Source organism: Ambystoma mexicanum, chromosome 8 (genome assembly GCF_040938575.1).
Source record: "Ambystoma mexicanum isolate Mex_15411 chromosome 8, UKY_AmexF1_1, whole genome shotgun sequence".
Classification (NCBI taxonomy): Eukaryota; Metazoa; Chordata; class Amphibia; order Caudata; family Ambystomatidae; genus Ambystoma; species Ambystoma mexicanum.
In genome coordinates, this window is record NC_090929.1 from 1551286249 (window position 1) to 1551304910 (window position 18662).

The following is an 18662-nucleotide window of genomic DNA, read 5'->3' on the forward strand; positions in this document are numbered from 1 at the left end:
CATCCTTTACTAACAGACTAGCGTTAGGGGACTCATAGTTTCTTGTTCCTTTAAGATCTTAAAACGCTCTTTAACTTCCGATTGTGCATTCAGTATTCCGGAATTCAAGGATTTTTTCTTTGCATGAATAATTGCCAATCTATATGACTTGGCTGTTCCTTTAAAGGCTGCCAGTTATCCTGGGGAAGGGAAGGATTAGATGTCCATAAAGAAAACAGTTTCAGAGTGAAGGATTTAAGTTTTTTTTTAACTCTCGTGAAAACTATACTTTATTTTTCATCCCTTCCTTAACCTTTCTGTGTTTGAGAGGCACTAGAGAGTTTGAAAAATTATCCATATTAGATATAAGGGATTTTGACATCTCCTCAGGGGAGTCTTGAAAGGTAAAACTGATCGTTGGACACAGCAGGGGGTCACTTCTTTCCTTTGTGAGCAGCTTGAGGTTTCGTCCCAAAAAACCCTTGAATCCTCCTGCCCTTAGTTTTCCTCAGGAAGTCTGCCTATATAGTGAAGTGTTCAAAGTAATGATCTGACCACGGGCAGGGTGATACCTGAAAGTCCCTAGTGATGACCTTAAGGGTTGAGACCCAATCTAAGGTATGCCCCAGGCAGTGGGTTGGTATACGGATCATTTGCTCGAAGCCCAGGTCAGATAAAGCCAGTTCAAGATCAGAAGCCAGAGTATCACCTTAATGACACAACCAATAATTAAAATCACCCAGTATTAAAAAACTAGGATTGGGCTTTAAGATTGAGAGCAGATGAATAGACAGGGCAGTAATAAAGTCATCTGTCGAAGACAGTGGTCTATAGATTAAAAGTACTTTCATGGTTGATTCGGCATTAAGTCCAATTTTCACACTCCATTCGTAATTTGTCAACTTATTTCCCAGATGGTATGCGAGGATTTATAAATCAGTGCAACCCTCCTCTTCCATCCTCTCTATCTTGCTGTATCATATCATAACCTTCCGGTATGGCTATATTAAGGGAGGGGCCAGCTGACCTGTGACCCCAAGTTTCTGTTATAGCACACACATCAATGTTTTTTCTTCAATGTAAGTGGCATCCTCTAACGCGTGTTTCTGTGACTTAAGGGGTACCTTTGACTGTGTTCCCTCCGTACCCACGTTCTCCTCACCTGGGCTTTCCAAGTCGATGGTATCTTGCAGGCCTCGACGTGCCAGGTAGTCTCTCTCTTTCCTCTGGTGCGAGGGCTTGTCACGGAGAGAAGCCACTGTGACCGCTGGGTGTGAACAGCGGCACAGTGACCCCCTCTCCGGAATCAAACCAGAAAAAGCAGGGAAAAACCCACTAGGGAAAAAAACCCTGATAAGAGGTGCCAAGACGTTTCTCAGAAGGCCAGTAGTCCACCGATGAAGAGGAGGAAGCGAAGGATCTCCAAACGCTGAAAACGTCCACCGTAGCGGTCGACCTGGAGAGTAGGCGAGGGAAACAGCATCTGGGAAGTCCGGACTGAAGGTAGAAGTCTTTCCGAGAGGCACTGCGGAGGAACACGGGAGCACGGGAGAGGAACCCCGCGATGACCAGACTCAAGAGCTAGGTGAGAGGACGAGAGAGATTGAGAGAGAGAGAGAGAGAGAGAGAGAGAGAGAGAGAACGAGAGAGAGAGAGAGAGAGAGAGAGAGAGAGAGAGAGAGAGCACGGCAGACGCCGCCAAAAGGGGGGCGGCGGATGGCAATGAGAAACAAAGTATGGAGGTTACTGGTGACTGGACACCTATGAGAAGTAACCGCGTGGGGGAAAAATATAACCTCTAGTAGAATCCAAAGCGAGGTGCAGAGGAAGAGCGAAGGACCCAGAAACGAAGTAATCAACGGAGAGGGGTTGCAACGCAATGACCTGCCGGGAGGCAGGGATTTTATACTCCCGGCAGCGTTGCGTCTCGCGTTAGGAGCTGCGGCCATAAACACAAAAAAGGGACTAAAGCAACCTTCCCCCATGACCTCTCAAACTCCAACGCGGAAGTAAACGCCAGTCACGGCGATGGCCGCGACTGCGAGTGACAGTATGCCCCCCCCTAGAGTGCAACCGCCCAGGCCTACCTGGGTGCAAGCGATGGAACTTGGCCAACAGTTGAGGGGCATGTACATGGGAAGCTGGCTCCCAGGAATCCTCCGACCTTGGGTAACCCTTCCATGACAGGAGGTATTCCAACCGACCATGAAGGAATCTGGAATCATGAATGGCGGAAACTTCGTATTCCTCCTGGTCGGCTGTAGTGACAGGTAGTTTCCGGCGGAGAGACCGGTGATTGGGATCTGAATAGTAAGGTTTAAGAAGAGAGGCGTGAAAAACAGGGTGTATGCGTCTGAGAGACGGAGAGAGTTGTAGACGATAGGCAACTGGATTGACCTTGGAGAGGATGGGAAAAGGTCCCAAGAAACGAGGAGATAGTTTAGAAGGTCTTGTCCATCTGGGAAGGAATCTGGTGGACAACCACACTTTGTCCCCCGGTTTCCATGAAGGTGTTTCCCTGCGGTGTTTATCGGCCTCGGTCTTATTCCGCCGTCTGCATTCCGCCAAACTCATCAATGCACTGTCCCTGGCCTCCTTGAGATTTCTTAACACCTCTTCTGCTGTGGGAGAGTTGGAGTAACTGGGTACCTCGGGCATTAGATAACGCGGGTGAACGCCGTAGGTACAATAAAAAGGTGATAGGCCAGTGGCACTGTGCTTGGAGTTGTTGTACACGAATTCCGCCGTAGGGAGTAGAGAAACCCAATTATCTTGGCACTGGGAAATAAAACATTGCAAGTACTGCTCCAAAGTTGCGTTGAGTCGCTCCGTTTGGCCGTTTGTCTGGGGGTGAAACCCTGAGGATAGGGCCCTTTCCATCCCCAATCGAGTACATAAAGCTGTCCAGAATTTGGATATGTACTGGCTTCCTCGATCGGATATCATCTTGTCGGGGAGGCCATGATGCTTAAAGATATCTCGGGCAAAGGTTTCTGCCATCTTGGTGGCAGAAGGGAGTCCTGGAAGAGGAGAGAAATGGGCTAGCTTGCTTAGAGAGTCCACTGTCACCATGATACATGTGCATGACTCGGAGTTGGGAAGCTCCACTATGAAGTCCGTGGAGATGAGACCCCACGGGCGAGTCGGCATCTCCGCTTGGGTAAGAAGTCCTAGGGGCTTCCCGGAAGCATATTTGACACTGGCACAAGTAGGGCAGGTCTTTACGTAGTTAAACACGTCTCTCCTGATGTTGGGCCACTGGAACGATCTCGAGATGAGTTCCAACGTACCATTCCCGCTTCGGTGTCCACCTAGACGTGAGTCGTGACACCATTTAAGGATTTTCCGGCGCAGTGACCCCTCAGGAATATACCACTTCTTCTTGTAGAAGACCCAGCCGTCCTTGATTTGGAAAGGAGAATCAACGGAAAAAGAGAACTGGGGAGCCTCTTGCGCAACGGCAGCCTTGACCTCCTGAAGGAAAGAACTCACTGTGGCTAAGATCCGATTTCTGTGGAATAACGGTTCAGACTTGACCGCTACCGTTTCCAAGTGGGAATCTTTGCGAGACAAAGCGTCAGCCAGACGGTTGAGAGACCCAGGGATGTACGTGATCTGGAAGTCGTACTGCGAAAACAGGTAGGCCCATCTAGCTTGTCTGGAGTTAGAACATTCCATGTCCTGTAAAGCCTTGAGGTTTTTGTGGTCAGTGCGAATGAGAAACCGATGACGGGCACCCATGAGAAGGTGCCTCCATTCCTCACAAGCCAATTTCATCGCCAACAATTCTTTCTCCAGAACCGAGTAGTTGAGCTGGCTGGGAGAAAGAGTCTTAGAGAGATAGGCGACCGGATGCTCCACCTTGTTGAAAGACTGAAGCAACACTGCTCCTACAGCGATAGCGGAGGCGTCCGTCTCCAGAATAAATGGAAGAGTTTGGTTTGGATGCTGCAGAATCGGGGCAGAGCAGAAGAGGGTTTTTAGATGACAGAAACTTCTTTCTGCCTCAGTAGACCAGGAAAAAGGATAGGCCGTCTTCTTGAGTAGGCGGGTGATGGGAAACACCACCTCCGAAAAGTTCGGAATGAATCTTCGGTAGTAATTTGAAAGACCCAAGAACCTCTGGACCTCTCGGACAGAGGTCGGGGCCGGCCAGCCAAGAATCACTTGCATCTTGTCAGGATCCATGGCGATCCCTTCTTCTGATAGCACGTATCCCAGATAATGTACCGAAGGTACCGCGAATCTGCACTTCTCCTCCTTGACCAGAAGATGGTTTTCCTTAAGACGCTCCAAAACTCGTCGTACTTGTGCTATGTGTTCTCTCATGTTAGGGGAAAAAACCAAGATATCATCTAAATAGATGATGACCGAGATGGAAAGCATGTCGGAGAACATCCGGTCCATGAACCTCTGAAATACCGCAGGGGCGTTCACCAAGCCAAACGGCATTACCTTGTATTCAAATAGGCCCAGAGGAGTACGAAACGCAGTTTTCCATTCGTCACCCTTGGCTATCCGCAACAGATGGTAAGCGTTTCGAAGGTCCAGTTTGGTAAAGATTCGAGCACCTTCTACTGCCTCAATAATATCCGTGATTAGGGGCATCGGATACCGGTCACGGACTGTCACTGTATTTAGACCCCTGTAGTCGATGCAAGGTCTAAGGTCGGTGGAATCTCTTTTCTTTATAAAAAACAAAGGGGCTCCTGCTGGAGACTTGGAAGGTTGTATGAGACCATTCTCCATGTTGGTATCCAAGTATTTCTGAAGCACTTGTCTCTCGGTCTGAGTGAGGGCGAACATCCTTCCGAATGGTACCAAGGCATGGGGCTCCAGGTCGATAGTGCAGTCCTCTGGCCGATGGGGTGGAAGTCTGGCATGGAGGCACTCCTGAAAAACGTCTGAAAAACCCGAGCAGAAATTGGGTAAAGCATGGATACCTACATGATTATTGGGAAACACCTTGACTGGCTGAAGATCAGCCCGACCTTCCAGAGAACAACAGTTAGTAGCGCAATATGGGGAACTGAAGCTTATTTGGTTCTCGGTCCAATTTATCAGAGGATTGTGTCGTCGGAGCCAGGTAATGCCCAAGATGATGGGAAAATGGGCCGCTCTGATAATATCAAAACTCAGGACTTCCTTATGTTGGTTGATCGTCAAAGTGAGTTCCTCAGTGGTATGGGTGATAGGACCTGAGGACAAAGGTGAACCGTCTACTCCTTCCACCTTCTGACCTTCTGCCCGGGGAATCCGACGGAGGCCCACCTTGTCAGCCCACAGGGTGTCAACAAAGTTCCCTGCCGCGCCACAGTCCAACAGAGCCAGTGTCTCCTCCTGATGGTTTCCGAGGTTGAGTTGTACTGGAATGACCATTAGCCTGGAGTCTTCCTTAGACTCGGAAGAGGTCACTGACAGAGAAACATAGGGACGATGGAGATTTCTTAAAGACCCTCGGTCGTTTGTCCCTACTAACGCCGAGGGTAGTCGTTTCCCGACCTCTTGTTTGACAGTTCTGTGCAGTCTCTAAGAAAATGCTGCTCTGATCCGCAGTAGGCACACAGTCCTTTCTCTCTTCTGCGACGTCTTTCAGCAGCGGACAAGGGCGCCCTGGTAGCACCGATCTGCATAGGTTCTTCCGTAATGATGTTAGTAGAGCGACCAGGGAGAACGGGTACAGAGGGGTCTGAGTTATGGCCAGGAGTCCTTTGCTTACGACGTTCAACTCGTCTCTCCTGAAGGCAATACTCTATGTGAAGAGCAGCAGAAAGTAGATCTGAGAAAGTAGGAGAACGAGGAGACCTGGCTAGCTCGTCTTTAATTTCTTCCTTCAGTCCTCTTCTGAAAATGGCATACTGGGCTGTCTCGGGCCATCCGGCCCCGGCTGCTAACGTCTTGAAAGAGGAGATGTATGATAACACGTCTAGCGAGCCTTGCCTGACATCCAACAGGTCTTCGCAGGCTGTAAAGGAGAGCTCTGGTCGTTCGAAGGTGTGCTTGAGAAGATTCTGAAACCCCGGATAGTCCTGCAGAATGGCGTTTCCGCTAGTCACCAGAGGGGTGGCCCAGGAAAGAGCGTTTCCCGTCATGTTGGTTATTAGGAAACCCACCCGGGCCTGATCTGTAGCAAAGGTACGGGGTCTGAACGTAAAATGAACCAGGCATGCTTCGAGAAACTCCTTTACCTTCTTTGGGGAGCCATCAAATTTCCCCGAGGACAGTGCCATGGGTGGCAATTACGAGGGAGTAGGTTCCCTAGCCGCAACCATTTGTTTAAGCAAGGCGTTCTCAGTCTTGACCCCTTGTAGCTCCTGGGACATCGCTTGGAATGCCTTCCATAGCTCTTGGACTTGTTCGTCAGCTGACATCGTGATACTCTTTGGCGTTGCAAACTGTGACTTAAGGGGTACCTTTGACTGTGTTCCCTCCGTACCCACGTTCTCCTCACCTGGGCTTTCCGAGTCGATGGTATCTTGCAGGCCTCGACGTGCCAGGTAGTCTCTCTCTTTCCTCTGGTGCGAGGGCTTGTCACGGAGAGAAGCCACTGTGACCGCTGGGTGTGAACAGCGGCACAGTGACCCCCTCTCTGGAATCAAACCAGAAAAAGCAGGGAAAAACCCACTAGGGGAAAAAACCCTGATAAGAGGTGCCAAGACGTTTCTCAGAAGGCCAGTAGTCCACCGATGAAGAGGAGGAAGCGAAGGATCTCCAAACGCTGAAAACGTCCACCGTAGCGGTCGACCTGGAGAGTAGGCGAGGGAAACAGCAGCTGGGAAGTCCGGACTGAAGGTAGAAGTCTTTCCGAGAGGCACTGCGGAGGAACACGGGAGCACGGGAGAGAAACCCCGCGATGACCAGACTCAAGAGCTAGGTGAGAGGACGAGAGAGAGTGAGAGAGAGAGAGAGAGAGAGAGAGAGAGAGAGAACGAGAGAGAGAGAGAGAGAGAGAGAGAGAGAGAGAGAGAGAGCACGGCAGACGCCGCCAAAAGGGGGGCGGCGGATGGCAATGAGAAACAAAGTATGGAGGTTACTGGTGACTGGACACCTATGAGAAGTAACCGCGTGGGGGAAAAATATAACCTCTAGTAGAATCCAAAGCGAGGTGCAGAGGAAGAGCGAAGGACCCAGAAACGAAGTAATCAACGGAGAGGGGTTGCAACGCAATGACCTGCCGGGAGGCAGGGATTTTATACTCCCGGCAGCGTTGCGTCTCGCGTTAGGAGCTGCGGCCATAAACACAAAAAAGGGACTAAAGCAACCTTCCCCCATGACCTCTCAAACTCCAACGCGGAAGTAAACGCCAGTCACGGCGATGGCCGCGACTGCGAGTGACAGTTTCACTAAAGATCTCCAGTTAAGTAACATACACAACAGGTAATGGACTGGTACAATCCTACTTCTTCCCAAAGGGAGCTCAGCTCCCAACCCCTCAGGGACCGGAATAGCATTTCTTGGTGCTGTGATCAGTTCCTTACAAAGGTTAACGCATCCCCTCCCTGAGATGCAATATCTAAAATATTGTTCAGTTTCGGTATTACCAAAATATCATCCTTCTCACCTATATCATGAGGAACGGCCATTTTGCCAGTGGGTATAATACCAGTCTTCCCTGTTAATGATGTGGTGTTACAGGGAAGTGGGATGGCTTCTGGAGATTGTAACAAAACAACCGAGGAGTCATCCTTGCAGCAAACAGCGTGACTCACCAGTGACTGTGAGACGAACCTTGATTCATACGATTGAATATGTTCCTGGCCGCCGTAATAGCGCCAAGTACATCTGCAATCCCCATCAGGGGGGGAACGTTCAACAGTACCGGAACTTCCACACTTCCGGTCCTGCAAGGGAGTTGCACTTAAATGTTCCTTAGAACTACAATTCTGCAGGGAATTGTAGTTCTAACAGCAAATCAGTGCGTGCAGAGAAATGTAAGCTCTGATTCAACTCGCACAAACTAAGAATCAGGTAAATGGAACCTGAGGAGCACCAAAAGATTTACTAGGGTCAGCAGACACAATAGGCACAATAAAACAAATAAAAAATATAAAATCCACTAAAAAGGATGAACACTCAAACACTAAAAACAACAAGAGAGCAACAATGCAATAAGGTACAAAACGATCTATCTGGCAAAGGGGGGGAGGAAGGCCTTATATACTGGCACAGACTGGCTAGCTAGTTCACACCAGCGCATTCACGCCTGATTTGTGCTTCAATGTTCCTTACAACAGGAACATTTCCAGGACATTTCCTTAGAAGTCACTTGTCGGCAAGGAAGTTGGTCACACAGCCTCACAGGTCAGGCCAAAGAGAACAGGCAATGGGGGAACAGCAGGCACTCCAAGGCAATGCTGGTGGGAAGCAGACACTCACATACACTAGACAGATGCATATGCAGTAACGGGATGATCTAAGAGGTGCAACGCACATTCCCAGTTGTGTGCGCAAAGGTACAGAGATGGAGGACTTACTATCACTGACACGCAGTTGGGGTGCTTCGCAAGCCATTCCCTTCACGTTATGTGTGCATATTTCTTCATCGCATAGAGCATTTTTAGGGTTTGGGGTTGCCTCTATGCATCGCATATGCATTTATTTTGCTGAGGTACCCTCTACACATTGCATTGTGCATTGCTTTATTTGAGGGTGTTGCATCTTTTTGTTTGAGGGTGCCTCTACGTATCTCATACACATTTTTGGGGTGCCTCTATAGCATCGGGTACACATTTTCTTTGCTGAGGGGCACTCCATGCATTGCATACTGCATTATATTTTGTGGGGTGCCTTGAAGCCTTGCAGGACCATTCTACGTAGCCCACCACATAGCCTGTATATTTTTTGGGTTGTGCTTCTCCATTTGCTGGCACTATGAGTTGGAAGGTTCCCAAAGGAAGTGGATGGGGTGTGGTGAGGATACTCATGACCCTGACCCAGGAGGAGGATGTTGTGAGGACGCACGTGCCCCAGCCCCAGGAAGTGGTGAGTCTCAGCCCATGGGTGACCCTGCTCCAGGACGAGGACATGGTTGAAGGCCTAGAGGTGGCTCAGCACCAACAAGGGCCAACAGGGTCAAGAGGTGACAACGTGCAGAGCAGAAAGAAGAATCTCCCCATGATCAGGCACAGGTGAAAGAGAAGGGGCCAATAAGAAAGAAGCGATTCACAAATGAGGAGTTTGAAATCCTCACAGACTATGCACAGGAACACCATGTGGACCTGTACTCCCCAGCTGGCAGCACCCATAATCCACATTGGTTTCACTGCTGTGCCAATGCACGTATGTGTGGCAATGGCATGAAACACACATCTTAAAATACACATTCACAGTGTCATGCATACATATCATCTATTGGGATTGCTAATCAGGACTCACATCCAGTCACAGCAATGTGTTCATGATGTCACAGTTATCCATTCCCTGGCCCTGGCTGACGGTTGGCATGTATGTGCAACAATGTATGTGCATAGATGCATGCAGTTATCTTACAAAAGGGACAAGAGGTGGATGGCCAATAGATGTTTCAGTGTGGTACGTTCCACCTTTGTATTGTCAATGGATCTGTGGTCCTGCAGGCGTGCTTTGGTCATTTCCATGTTGCACTCTGCACACACATGGTTGGGATGCATATGAGTGTGACCAACGATGTATCTGGCAGGGGGAAATGTTTCAATGGTGGTTGGAGAGAAAATAGCCAGCATGACATTGTGTGCCAACATATGTACAGGTCACAAATCCACATGTTACAAATATAAAAATGCAGAGCAGAGTAGGGGATCACTGATGATGTGCAGACCTCTATCATTGCAAATATGGTAATCACTCTTAATCATGTCTGTGTGTATGCATGTACTCATGATCCTACAAACCATGCCATGTTGCAGGGCCTGATTTGCCCTGACAAGTTTGAACAGGTCTCAGAATGACATTTATCTCTGCCATACAGGTCACAGCGTGCTCAGTTACAATTTGTGATGTATGGTTGGCTGGCAATTTTGTGTCTGTATGCATTGTAGTGCACATTGGTATGTTCTGCCAAGAACTCATGCCTCGGAATGTTGCTCTCTGTCTGTATGCAGCTGAAGATGCAGCATATGCAGAGGAGGAAGAGGAAGAGGAGGGGGGACACACGACAGACCACCAGTAGAGGGTGGGGTGTTGTGCCCCATGAGAATCCCCAGGTGCTGCAGGCACTGCTTGATAGGGTTTCTGACTCTTCTGGCTCTTCATACTCTTCACATGAAGCTTTTGATTCAGATATGGTGGAAACACTGAGGGACATAGATGGTGCCCCAATGGGCAGTCTAGATGGGGCCGTTGAGTCAGACGAGGTGAGCCAGGAGTCACAGGTTTGGTCAGTCACCTGCATCAGCAGTGGTTAGGGCTGAAAGATTACCTTTGGCTGTGTTGGAATCAGCAGCACGGGCTGCAGTCCAATGGAGGGTTGCAGACCTGCAGACAAAGGTCGCTTTCCCACTGCGACTAGCCTGGACTGAAGCATCCCACCACCATTTACCCTGCAACACGTGGTCGATGTGTGCATGATGAACAGTCAGAGTGGAATCAATCTGAAATTTCAAGGTCATGTGGGAGATGGCCAGGGACTTCCATCGGTCATGTGGGAGAGGCCCCTGCACTGCATCTGGCCTCTCAGGGCCATCAGCAGTGGTTGATAGACAGCCTGATGAGGACACTGCATGATGAAATGCAGTCCTCAGGTCTCTCCCACAAACTGAACATGGAGGCCAACATCAAAAGCCAGCAGGCATATCTGGTGTCTCTGTGGGATTCCCTGCATCGAGTTGTGGTGGCACAAAGAAAAGGCCTGCAGCTGTAGATGCGGGTGTCTCAAAACTCCCATTGCTGTGAGATGGAAGACTTGAGGGCTTCACTGCATTCTGAATAGCCCCCACCTTCACCATCAAACTGTCAGAGGCGGCTGCTCTAGCAGTGTGGCTTGGCAGTGCCTGACGGTGCTTAACATTTGAAGGTCCCTTTTTCCAATCATCCTGTGGCGGAGTGGAGCGAAGCGGCACAGGGCAGGATGGAGCAGCCCAGAGAAGCTGTGAGCTAAGCTAAGGTGCCCCCAGTTTCGATTGATCACTCTCTTGCCTTGGCTAGCTGTACTGGTGCTTAAGGTGCTTCAGAGCCCTTGGGGTCAACAGCATCTATGAACCGAGGATTGATCACTGAGCCGTTGTCAGTCTCTGTCAGTTCCTGCACCCTGGGACCCAGTGCTTCAGTGCTCCACTCTGGTAAGAGGTCTGACAAGCCAGTGTGCAAGCCAGTTTGCATTATTTCATTTCCTTTCAAGGCTCCATTTCGCATTAAATTTGGCACTACTCGACCCACACCTATCCGACTCTACATCTATATGGTTCCTGGCCCCGTTTTGCTGTGTCATGGAAGCAGTAAGGTTAGCTACTCAGCCAAGATTTTTTCACAGCCCTGAATTTGTGGGTTGTGTGGTTTTGAATGGTATTGCGTGGTTCTGCACATTCTGTGCCTCTCATGCCTTTTGAACCCTCCTTGAGTCTCGATAAGCCTCTGCTCATAGCTTCAACTGCAGTATGGCATATAGGCATACATGCACACTGGCACACAGGCAAACAGGCAGCCTCTTCTGTAGGTGTGACTGCAGGTAGTGGGTTGCGGTTGCAGGGTGCGGGTGTATGCCATGGGGAGAGCCATGCAAAAGAAATCTCCACAAACCCATCTAAAGGGTATTTCTAAGCAGCCTAACTGTACTCAAGGAAAGCTCTGAAGATCAGTAGGGGCCAAAAATCAGGCGACAATCAAGTGCGTCCTTCGTAGTTCGACAGCTACAGCTTAAGTCTTAGGTGAGGAAAACGGCGGAGCAACTACAACAGCAACAATAGTGCAACAGGTTTTGTGGATCCATTATTACACTGTACACATTTTACAGTGTATGCTCAACTCTTTGATGGGACCTTCCTGTTGTTGCCAGAGAAGGTAGACAGTCCACCTGTGCATGCGCATGCCATGCACCCTCATCGTGTAGGTTAATATCTGGTCCTGAACTGGGCTCTGCCTGGGGCACCCACACAGCCTTCCCCATTCTGGCATGCCTCCCACATCCATGGCCACAGTTTTAGGCAATGGATTATACCTGCCTTGGCACTCTGTCATGGGTATTCCCTCTTGGGTGGGCCCCCTTACATGGGTTTCTTCCCACTACAGGCAGAGCGTAGGCTGAGCCTCCCGGATGCTCAGTAGTGGCCCGTTCAGAATGGGCGGGGTTGGGTTTTGTTTGCTCCAGTGTGGGCCCTCTCAGCCATGCTGTTCCTCCTTTGCACCGAGCACGTATGTGCAGCAGTTCATGATGACCATTCTGTGAGGTTCCAACACCCCCTGTCACCACACTGTTTGATCGGCATGGCATGACCCCTCCCACTTCCAATTTTGCCTGCGCCCACTCTCTCCCCTTCCAACACCACCCCTGGATCAGGATGGCCTGTCGGTGTACATGTGGTTGACCTGTCCACCCCGAAATTGTTGGGGCTTTGCATGCTCTTTTGCTTCTGTTCCAGTGAGGTCCCCGAGCTTGTGCAGATCAGACCAAGGTGGGTGCAAGGCACACCCTTTTCTGCTACTGTGAAGATCCAGCCAGTGGCATATGCTTTTCTCAATGATTGAGCTTTACATATATTTGTACACATGGCTTGTACATTGACAGTGAAAATGGCTCATTGAGTTAGTGGTGTGCCCTTTGATGGCTGGCTCTGTTACATTGATTTCCATCTTGGATGCGTAACTAACAAAAGAAAACACATGTGGAGTTCCCCAAGGGGCCAGTATGTCACCCCTACTGTTCAATCTTTACTTAAAATACCTATGCCTTGTTCTAGACCACATAAACACCTATTTCACCAACTATGCTGACGACACACAGCTTGTATTCGAACTAAGTGGCAATTATCAGAAAGATAGCGAGCAACTTACCACGACATACAACCACGTGGAGCAATGGATGGACACCAATTGGATGTGCCTAAACGGAAAAAAAACGGAACTCATGATTTTCGGCTCATCCTCTGCTCGTGCTAAGCTACCCGCATCCTACTCATCCTTCCACATTAAAGATACCCCCATTCCGGTCCTAAGCAAGGTTAAAACCCTAGGTATGCTGCTAGAAGCATCATTGGGTGCGGACGCCCAAGTACAGTTCATCAAAAAAAACTGTGCCTACCACCTCCGTCTAATAAAAGCCATCAGAACTTTCATATCCGAGGAAAATTGTGCGACCATAGCAAGAGCCACCATCTTATCGCGCCTTGACTATGGCAACGCTCTAGTCCTGGGTGCCTCCAAGCAACGCCTACAAAGCTACCAAATTGTACAGAACAACGCGGTAAGAATTGTCAAGCTCAAAACTAAAACAGAACATATCAGCAACTCCAGAAGAGAACTTCATTGGCTGAAAATCGAAGATAGGGTGCATTTCAAAACCTTAACCATCGTTCACAGATGCATCTACGGAAAGGCACCAACCTACTTAAAAACTAGGATCAAACCATACGTTCCTAATAGAACACTGAGATCATCCCAACTTGTTAAAATTGCTACGTCACCTCACAAACTCAAAAGTGGCTTAGGTAGAACCTTTCCAACCCTTGCAGCCAACCTTTGGAACAACCTACCAGACCACCTTAGACTGGAAACCAACTACTCGCGTTTTCGCAAACAGGTAAAAACCCATATCTTCAAATAAACGGCCATCACGGCATATGCCTCAGTTAGCTTAATTCTATGTGACTGTCCCGTCTGCTCTGTCTAATCACTATCTGTTCCGTCCGTTCTCGTGTCCTTGTTTCTGCGCCCCGAGGCTCGCGAGCTACCGGCGCAATATAAATATTAAATAAAATAAAATAAACATGTGGAGCAAACTATCCCTCCCTTTTTGCACCATATATTCAGGTATATATGGAAAGATGTATACCAAATTATAACTGCTTCACCACCTAGGCTTGATTGTCTAAAAACACCTTCATTACAAATTTTATCAATGAAGAAAATCCACGCATACACATACTACACATCACAAGAAATGTGTAAAAATAGCAAAAGTGCCACACGTTGTAAAATGTGTAAATTGTGAAAAATGGTGTTAGTATAAAGTGCCAATACATTGCAGACAACTACTATTTCCTAGATCTTAATACTGCTTATTTTGCAGCCAAAGTGTGAGGGTGAGCCCTTAATTTCATCTGCAGCCAAGCGTAAAATGCTTAATGATGAATTGTGACCAGTCAATAGATCAGCAACATTTATAGTGCAATGGGCTGCCAGGTTATGTAATCTCCCTACTCTCGGTTTTCAGCCATAGGATGTAGACCAGGCAGCTTTGGTTGTTATAGGTCTACACGATGGGTTTGGGCACTTCGCAGGGATACAGCCATCTGATAACTTTCCTCTGAGATTTTTTTGAGCAGACCATCATCAGTTAGGAATACATTTACACAGAGGGCTTAATCCAGTCACTACTCCTCATAAGGTGATAGACACCTTATTTGGTAATTAAAGGTGTCCCGGTAAATAACAATTTTTCCTGATTAGTGGCAAATTTGAATTTACTGCTCAAAACTAGAACTGCTTCATTTATTTAGAAACATCCGATACATTGGTTCTGATTCTAGGGTGATGGGAGAAGAACATGCTCAAAATCCTCAGTGGCTCTGATCGGGTCATCTTTGTTCAATCCATGAACTTCAGACCAGTGGCGCGAAGCAGCCCATCTCACTGGCAAGTTTCTAACATCTAGCAAACAAAACCTTCTGGAGTTACAAGACAGCTTAATTTACAGGGCTACATAAATCACACTCTATGTGCAAATAACAAGATCACCAAAATGGGGCCATTGGTGAATTTCCTTCCACTAGAGATATAACCTTTTTTTCTCCTGGTTCAATGAACTGCGTTACCAATAATGAGAATGAAAGTTGAAATAATCATAGCAATGTCAAGAAAATTGCATCTGGAACAAACCCGACAACGTCACACAAAATTGACATCATCACGCGATGAGGTGATATGATAAACATCATTTTCAAAATGGCGGTGGCGATCCATCATACGGAATGCTGCCCCATTTTTTTTAAATAATTAACCAAGAAAAAAGGTAAACTCATAGGTAGAAATGGGATTACCCAACCTATATTTTACTAACTCAAGAATATTAAGCAGTACATAGTAATTATTTTGGACACAAATATTGAAGTTTAGAGATGAGACACCCACACGAGTAAAAAGGTTTGAAGAATTACAGTTGATGGATAAGGTTGGGAGCAAATCATTGAAAAACCTAAAGGAATTTATTCTTAAATCGGCATGGGCTTTGACCAAGTGATTGTTACCTAAGGATGGAGTATGCATTGATATACTATTGATTAAAACATCGTATACATTTGCTTAGTTTGTCGGCTCTGAGCAATAATCACATTCAGAGCAGTTAAATTGATCGCCGAACTCAGCCACGGAATAAAACCTGTTTAAAACGGGTCACAATGATTTGATTTGTTGAGCCAATTATTAAATTCATTTAGAATCAAACGCGCAAAGATCTTTCCCGGACAATCCAGGAGGGTGATAGGTCTATAAGATGTTGGGTTGGCGCGGTCCCCTTTTCTTGAAAATCGGAACAATCACAGATGTTTTCCAAGATTGAGGCAATTTCCCAGATCTCATAATTTCAGAAAAGATGATATATAATATCTCAGCCCATAGAACTGAATCCTGCTTGATTAATGCATTATGAAGCCCATCCGGGCCAGAGGCGCGAGAGGTACTCAATTTAGCTATACAATGAATGATGTCATCTAGATCAAAATTAACGATATGATCGGCAACAATACCATTCAAATCAAGGCTCAGGTCTGGAAAAGGGGTGCGGTAGATGTTATCAAAGTGAATTATCCAATCACGCTCCAAAACGGGATTAATCTGAACAGATGATTGATATTTGCAATATGCAGAATTCAAAAGCGCCCAGATACCCCCTGATGATTTGACAAGGATCTGTTTCAGCATGGCTTCACCATCACGCTGATATTATAAGGCAAGTCGACCCAAAAGCCATCTTTTGTACGTATACTTTAGCTGTTTTATCTGATCATAATTATCACTCAAATTCGTGGGATGCCTAGACAACATCTTTATATTTCGTCTTAAATCACGCTTTTTGGTTTTTACCTCCAAGTCAAAGCAGTGAAGGTGATTAGGGCGACTACCAAGAGCTTTCATACCTCCAGAGAAAAACATTTGCATTGCATGCATATAGCAAGGGCTGTCAGAGACATTGGCTCCCCCATGGCAATCACTCAAAACTTGCTTATAACAGAGTAGTTTAGCCCTCGACCATTTTATACGATTACCCACATTATTTACAATTAAGTTTGTTAAGGGATAATTTACAGGTCTCGGTTGAGACAAGGGCCAATGACAAGTCAAAGTTACTTGACTGTGTTCACTCATTACTGTGGATTTTACATTAAAAGGTAAAATCTTTGAGAAAAGGAGACTATTGACATAAATGTAGTTCAACGTAGAATGACAGCCCTCGCTATGCCATGTACATCTAGGGTGAACATCTCCCTGAATCGCCCCATTCAACATCACATAATCTCTGTTAGCCATTAGTTTAATCCAGCAATGTTCGTCCATGGTTCTAGAAGACACAGATTGAGACAATAAATGTCACCCATAATCAAGGAGTCCACAATAGTTTTGTCCAGTAAAAGCTGATACAGTATACCATTGAATTGATCAAAAAAGTCATCTGAGGTTAGATGTTTCTTACCCCAATAAACATTTACAATGGCACAACAAGTTACACCTCTTTGTATTTTTATAATTTGAAAACATGGGGATGGAGATTTATGCCAAACCACATCGAAATTTGTATCCTTGCGGAATGCCATCATTAGGCCTACCATCGGCCTCCCTGTACAAACTACGATGGCAGGAACTAAGTATATATCGTAGGCATCCCATACTGGGGTAGTACGCAGCCACGTCTCCTGGAGGACTATAATATCATACTGTAGAAGGTCTCTACTTTCGGTGTTAATAAGGTGTTTGAAACCCCTAATATTCCAGGAGATGAGCCTGATAGAGGTAGCTACCCGGGATTGTTACGAACTACCACCATAATTATGGTGCATCCAAGCATCGTTGCTGTTGGAACCAACATTTGAAAGAAAGCCATTTTTGTCCCCAAAAACCCTGGATTGAGATACACTGAATTTTTCCAATTGTTCTGGCTCATGCGCATCTTGATTTAAAATGAAGCCCAGATTATAAAAAGCAGTACGCGCTAGCCATAATGTATTGAGTATCACCCTAGATTGAATATACAACCTCGCCTCAGATAAGTCCCACTAAGTCAATGTCCGTGGAGGTTAGATCTTCTAAAGCCGTTATTTCGGCACAGATGTTAAGCACACTAGCACGATTCATATCATATCTGGCAAAGGGGTGACCACGACATTTAATTAATAATCGATGATGCCTTTTATATTGTGCATGGCTCTTGATGGTGGAGGGAAAGGAACTAGGTTCACTGTTTTGTGGTAAGATGGACCTACCTTCAAATTTTTGAAGAGCAGGTCTAGTAGCACTCATGGATGACAAGGCGTCATTATTACCACAAGGCAACCCCGGTCCTTTCAAAAGCGAATTGACTTTCGGATAGGTGGTTTGGAACATCTGACTGACTTCATTGGATGTTTCTTTCTTAGAGACCAGCATCAACTGTTTTATTTTTTCTTTCTCCTTGTTGTAATTTATGAAGGAGGCACGAATCTCATCGCGTAACTCTTGTAGCGTGCAGTCTTTAGATGTCACCGATCCTTCAACTATATGAAGACTCTCAGCACGCAAGTTATATTGCGATGGCTCAATTGCAGTCATGACCATGGGTATTGTTTGATCGACTGGGGCCATTTGTACTTGCGGATATTTCATTAGGTTTGAGATTAGAATACCGTCAGACGACTTTGACCTAGGAACAGATTTTGCTAGCGATGTTGAGGCTGCTGTCGCTACTAGGTCATCAAGAGGTTGATAAACTAAAGATGCCGTATTTTGAGATTGAGATTCATGATTTAAAGACAAACACCTTTTTTTCTTTGCTGCTGTAAGTAGTCTGGTTGCTTTCTTTTTGGCATTAGACCTCTTGTTCACTTCACTAGAAAGCTGATTTACAGTGATAGGGTCAGACTGGCCTGGAACACTAAAAGAGGCTATTTTGATCTTAGTGAATAGCGGGGCTAAAGTTGTTATTGGATCTTTCTTAGGTGGTTCTTTGGTCATAGAAGAAGCCTCCATCGAACATACTTGTGGGACTACAACAGCACCGTCATCAGCAACAAGGTTAGAGCAGGTAAATGATTTGGGGCGCATCTGTAGCAGGCTGAATGGAGATAACGTTATCAGATAAACAAGTCTTGGTCCCTTGACTAAAGGTATTAGTCGAGAGTTTAGGTTGTTGATAAAACGTTGTACTGATCTCAAGCATGATGTTCGCATGGGATTGCTGAGTAAGTTCAGTCTGATTTTTTATTTTGACGTCCAACATCTCATATAACTTAGCCAAGGAAAGAAGCGCTGTATTCATTGCTGTAAGCGTGTTGTTAAGAGCAGGCGCTTTGGGAAAGGAACATCTA